The sequence below is a fragment of the Apium graveolens genome, unplaced genomic scaffold (genome assembly GCF_009905375.1).
Source record: "Apium graveolens cultivar Ventura unplaced genomic scaffold, ASM990537v1 ctg8944, whole genome shotgun sequence".
Taxonomy (NCBI): domain Eukaryota; kingdom Viridiplantae; phylum Streptophyta; class Magnoliopsida; order Apiales; family Apiaceae; genus Apium; species Apium graveolens.
Window position 1 is genome coordinate 30,771 of NW_027421599.1, and position 7,008 is coordinate 37,778.

Sequence of the window (7,008 nt, forward strand, 5' to 3'; positions counted from 1 at the left end):
CAAATATTATATTAACCTAATAATATACTACAAGAATTGCGTGTATGCTATTCTTAACCATATGACACATAAAAGAGTACCTTTTGATTTACTATAAAGCTATGACAATCTATCTTCGTTATTAGTCCCTTGCCTCTCTCTACTTTGCTCTGCCTTACTCTTCTCTGGGGAATCCACTGCCTCTTCTCTGTTTTTCTTTTTTTTTCTTTTTCACCTCGGCGGCCTATTAAATTTCAAGGTTTTGATAATAATGTGTGAATCTTGTTTAAGAGATGTGCTGATTATATATATAGATCATGTATCACTCCTTTTTCTAATCTAATTACCAAATCAAAACAAATTCTTTTATAACTCTTATTCTAAATTAAATCAAATTCTTCACATCTATTATTATTATTATTATTAAATTTCACGTATATTACATATATACCCCCTTAAAAAGGATTCCGTCCCCGGAATCAACGAAACTAAATACTCGTACTAGATTCGAACAAATGCGAATATTTCTCACGGATAGATTCTTCTAACTCCCAAGTCGCCTCTCTCTCAGAATGATTTTTCCACAAAACCTTCACAAACGGAATGGTGTTCTTCCTCAAAACTCGCCCTTCTCGAGCTAAGATAGTCTCAGTTTCTTCCTCACAAGAAAGATCTTCTCTAATCTTATGCAATGGATACTGAACTACGTGTAATGGATGATATTTATAGCCCCTCAAAAACAGACACATGAAACACATTATGCACATGAGATAGTTGTGGTGGCAACCCAACTCTATAAGATACTTCCCCTACTTTCTCCATAACGTCGAAATGGCCAATATATCTTAGACTAAGCTTTCCCTTCATACCAAAAATTTCACACCCTTACAAGGAGACACCTTCAAGAACACATGATCACCTGGCTCAAATCCACCAAACTTCTGATGTTGATCCGCATAACTCTTTGTCGAGATCGAGCTTCCTTTAAACTTTCTTTAACTTTCTCCACCTTCTCATTAGTGATTCTAACTAGCTCTTGTCCTTCAATGACTCTCTCTCCAACCTCATCCCAACAAGATGGTGCTCTACACCTCCTACCATATAAAGCCTCAAATGGTGGCATACCAATACTCGCGTGCCAGCTATTATTGTACGCAAACTCGACAAGATACAAATATTTATCCCAATCACCTGTCCACTCCAAAGCACAAGCCCTCAACATATCTTCCAATGTCTGAATCGTCCTCTCCGATTATCCATCGGTCGTTGGATGATAAGTTGTACTAAAATTAAGCCTTGTACCCCAAGCATGTTGGAAACCCTTCCAAAACCGCGATGTAAATCTCGTATCCCTATCAGAAACTATCGACACAGGTACACCATGCACTCTAACAATACCTCGCTGAAAAATCTCTGTCAACTCATGAACATGAGTAGTCTCTCTAATAGCAAGAAGTGAGTGGACTTAGTAAGTCTATCAACCACCACCCATATGACATCGTTCTTCCTCCGAAAGTCCTCGGCAAATGAGTCACAAAATCCATAGTAATGTTTTCCCACTTCCAAACTAGAATATCTAACTGCTGCAACAATCCACTAGGCCTCTGATGGTCTATCTTCACTTGTTGACATGTAAGACATTTTCCCACAAATTCTGCTATATCTCTCTTCATTCCACTCCACCAAAAGTGCTTCTTCAAATCTCCATACATCTTAGTGGAACCTGGATGAATAGAAAATGAAGAACTATGAGCCTCCTTCAAAATTTTCTCACGAATCGTCGGGTCTGCGGGCACGCACAATTTCCCACCCACCATATCATGCCCTCATCATCAACACGAAAGTGTTTTTGCTTGCACCTTGCCACCTCAGATCTAATAGCTTTCAAACCTGTATCATCCTTCTGAGCTTCCTTAACCCTTGAAACAAGATTCAGTTCCACTTTCAAATTTGCAATGCTACCACTTGATCCTCTAACATACAACTCAACACCCAAGCGCTCAAAATATGAAATAAGGTACGACTGAGTAATGAGAGATGCAACACTCCCCAAGTTCTTCCTACTAAGAGCGTCTTGCCACTACATTCGCCTTCCCCGGATGGTATTGAATATTTGTATCATAATCCTTAAGAAGTTCAAGCCACCTCCGATGCCTCATGTTAAGCTCCTTCTGAGTAAATATGTATTTGAGACTCTTGTGATCAGTAAAGATGTCACAAGTCTCTCCATAAGATAGTATCTCCAGATCTTCAAAGCAAATACCACAGCCGCTAACTCCAAGTCATGGGTAGGATAGTTCACCTCATAAGGTTTAAGTTGCCTAGAGGCGTAAGAAATCACTTTCCCATACTGCACACACCCCAATCCTCTCTAGAAGCATCACTATAAACCTGAAAACCTCCATTCCCTGATGGCAACACAAGTATTGGAGCAGACACCAACCTCTTCTTTAACTCTTGAAAGCTCTTCTCACGATCATTATTCCACTCGAACTTAATTCCCTTCCTCATTAGCTGAGTCAATGGCAAAGCTATGGAAGAGAAACCTTCCACAAAACGCCTGTAGTAACTTGCCAGACCCAAGAAACTCCTCACCTCCGTCACATTGCTAGGTCTGGGCCAATTAGTAATAACCTCGACTTTCGCAGGATCCAACTCAATGCCCCTACCAGATACAATATGCCCCAAGAATGCCACTTCCTCCAACCAGAATTCACACTTGGAAAATTTCGCAAATAACTTCTTCTCTCTCAAAATTTCAAGTACAGTACGTAAATGCTCCTCATGCTCCTCTCTGCTCCTAGAGTATATCAAGATATCATCGATGAAGACCACCACGAATTTATCCAAATAATCATGAAAGACCCGATTCATCAAATCCATAAATACCGCTGGTGCATTCGTCAACCCAAAGGACATCACGAGAAACTCATAATGACCATAACGGGTGCAAAATGCAATCTTCGGAATATCCCCCTCTCTAACTCGTAACTGATGGTAACCAGATCTCAAATCTATCTTTGAAAAGTACTTCGCCCCTTGTAACTGATCAACAAGTCGTCAATGCGTGGCAAATGATACCTATTTCTGACAGTCACCTTATTCAACTCCCTGTAATCAATACACAACCTCATGAAACCATCCTTCTTCTTCACAAACAGCACAAGAGCGCCCCAAGGAGACACACTTGGCCTAATAAATCCTCTATCCAAGTACTCTTGCAACTGCTCCTTCAATTCTTGCCAACTCAAGTGGTGCCATTCGATAAGGCGCCTTAGAAATAGGCTCGGCACCTGGAACAAGTTCAATAGTAACTCCACCTCTCTATGTGGTGGCAAACCTGGTAGCTCATCGGGGAACACATCTCATACTCCCTCACAGCTGATAATCCTCGATGCTAGGTTCATCCTTCGATGTATCCTTCACGAAGCAAGGTAGCCATCACAACCCTTAGACAACAATTTACTCGCCTTTTAGAGCAGAAATTAACTTAATATCCCCCTTGCTGGGTGAGACCCTTGGTACACAAATTCTAGTTTATCTGCATCCCCAAAGATCACCCTTTTTCCTTGACATCAATTGTGGCACGATTTTCACTCAACCAATCCATACCCAAGATACATCAAAGTCCATGCATCTCCATCGGAAGCAAGTTAACCTTCTAATTTCTATCTCCAACAGCTATCGGACACTCTCGATACACATCAGAAATAACAACAGAATTACCCCATCGGGGTAGAAATAGACATATGAGGATAAAATAATGAAGGTGCAACGCCTAGATGATGAACAAACGATAAAGACACAATAGAATGGGTTGAAACCAGTATCAAATAACACATAAGCATCCACGTCCTCACCCCCCCCAATAAGAAGTGTTCCCGAAATGGTACCTGAATAGCTGATGCCTGCTTTTTGCCGTCAATGCAAACACTCTAGCAGTAGATTTTGCTGACTTCCACTGCCACTACAACCGCCAGCTCCTCCTCCACCAGGGTTGCGTGTGATACTGTGCAATCCTTTGGCCCTATTGGGGCATGCTACCACATAAGAAACAAGCCCCAGTCTGTCTGTAACAAGCTCTACCTGGATGATGTCCACAACATGTAGCACAAGGAGCCACTGGAATCATATTGGGGTTTCCCCCATACACTGAGTAACGGCTCTGCCCCTGTTGACAATTTTGCCACTGCCTAGGCTGCTTCTGTCGCTGAAACTGCTGATTCTGATTCTGACCTATATACTGATTCGGCCCGTGGAATGACTGACCACCCCTATTCTAATTTCTGTCCGCGCCACTGTCCCTGTGGACCAATTCTGACCTCCATACCAATGTCTACCCTGTGTAAAACCCTGATCATCCCTAGTCCTCTTACTACCACTGTTAGACCTGGAAGTCCTGAAATCTATGCGCTCCTTCTCAATATCCTTCGCTGCATCAGCCGCCTCTGCCACATTATCAAATTTAAAAGAAATTATGGAACCCCTCAGATGAGACTTCAACCCCCATTTAAATTTATCAGCCTGCTGCGCAGCAGTCCCTGCAACTGTCCCAGCAAATCCAGCCAACCTTATAAACTTGCCATATAATCAGTAATGCTCTCATCCTGGTGCTGCATAATAGAATGAAACTCCCTCAAATAAGCCTCCCTATCAGCATTAGAGAAGTACTGCTCATAGAATACCTCCTTGAATCCCTGTCATTCTAAAGCCTCTGCATACTGCTCCCCTTTAGTAGCTTTCACTCCTCTCCACCACCTCTGAGCATTCCCCTCCAACTTATACACAGCTAACCTGACCTTTTGAATCTCATCAAACCCAGTGCGTCAAAAATCTTCTCTAGATGAACAATCCAATTTCAGCATCAATGGAGTCGGTGCTGCACTAAAAGAGTCGGTTTCTGCTTCACAAACCTCTTCAACCATACAAACGGCTCCAGCTGATGGCCCCGACCATTCTGATTCTGATTCCCATTGCCATTCTGATTTCCATGTCCATTCTGATTTCCCTCTCCATTCTGATTTCCTTCTCCATTCTGATTACCTCGCCATTCTGATTTCCTTGGTTTGCCAAAGCCTGCTGTACAGCCTGAGCCACTGCAAGTGAATACCCTTAATGATGTAACACTTGGTTTTCCTCTCGAACCAGACCTCATGTGGTGTAATAGATGACAAAGCTCGTGTGGGTAATTTGTTTAACATATAAACAACCTGCCTGACAGCCTCCCCCTAAAAGTTGCTGGAACTTGTCTCTCTTTTAATATACTCCTCGCCATAGCTACAACGGTTCGATTACGGCGCTCTACAACACCGTTTGTTTTGGTGTGTAGGGCCCTGTATAGTGCCTCAAAATCCCATGTTCATTGCAAAATGTTTCGAACTTCTTAGAGCAAAATTCTCCCCCCGGTCAGATCTCAAAACCTGTATGCCCTGTTTTGCCCCATTTTTAACTAACAGCTTGAATTTTTTAAAGTCTCAGATTTTGATTTTAACATGTAAACCCACATCATATGTGTATAATCATCAACGGTAAGCATAAAAAATTGATTATCAGCTGGGGTAGATGGTGTTATTGTCCACACAAATCGATATGAATCAATTCAAGACCGTGCTTTGCAACAAAACTAGTTTTAGAGGGAAATGGCTTACGAGTTTGCTTTGACATGAGACATCTGCTGCAATTTATTTGGGCTGAACTAGTGAAGGTAGACCATGTGCCATCTGATTTTACACATCACATTCATTGCTTTAAAATTTACATGGCCCAGGCATTTGTGTTATAGCCACGGAGCCTCCTCACCTTGTGTCAGTAAGCATCTGTTTCGGGCTTCTTTAATTTGAATTTATATATACGATTTCCAGATCTCTTCACCTGCATAAGAAGTATTCCACACCTATCATAAAGCCACAAATGTTCTCCACTCAATACAACCCGGTTTCCTTCTTCTCACAGCTGCCCCAAGTTAATGATATTGCTTCGCAATGTTGGTATGAAGTATACTCCGTGCAAGTCTCTCGTTTCACCATTATTACACTTGATTTTAATAGAACCTTACCATTTAATCTTGACCCTCGAACCATCTCTAAATTTTACTTCTCCTTTAATTTTTTTGTCCAGCTTCTTAAACTTTTCACGACATCCTGTCATATGGTTACTAGCCCCGTTGTCTAGATACCATATACTTTCCTCTACTCCTTTGCCAATTTTCGAGTCCTCGTTCTCGGTTAACATGATCACCTCTTCTTCAATTTTCTTTCAAACAACCATGAGCAAGGTAGGTTCATCATCTGTCAGTTGTGTCAAGTTCACTTCACCCCTTTGTGGCCTATTTTTCCTTGGCTTTTGACACTCCACCGCGAAGTGACCATAAGCTCAACAGTTAAAACATTTGACCTGACTCCTGTCACGAACAATATTTCGACTGTCCTTCACTCGATAATCATTAACCACCTGGAGAAGTGTTTTTCCCATTCTTCTTTAACCAATCTTCTCGTGTTAAAAGGAGTTTGTTGTCTTATTTTCTTTCTTCTACCACTCTTCTTCGGTTAGAAGCAGTTGTGGTCCTTCACTGGTCTCCGTTTTTAATTGTATTTGCTCCTCGTGAGCCTTCAATGAGCCTGTGACTTCATCTACCGATATGGCTTCCAGATTCCCAAATTGCTCAATAGCTGATACAATTTGCAAAAATCTGGTTGGCACGGTTCTTAGAAATTTCTTCATGACATATTCCTTACCTATTATTTCTCCCAATGATCTGATGTTAGTGAGCAGACCATTAGGTCTCATACAGAAATCATCGATGTGTTCCTAGTCCTTCATCTTTAGTGCCTCAAACTCTGCTTTAAGTGTTTACGCCTTGGCTTTCTTGACCTTGTCTGCACCTTGACTGATAATCTTGATCGCTGTCCAGGCCTCCTTGGATGATTTCTTTTCGGCCAAAGCCAACAGTATGTCATCCGGGATCCCTTGGTAGACGATAGTCAATGCTCTTTTGTCTATTTTCTCTTCAATGGGAGCCTTTGGATCTTT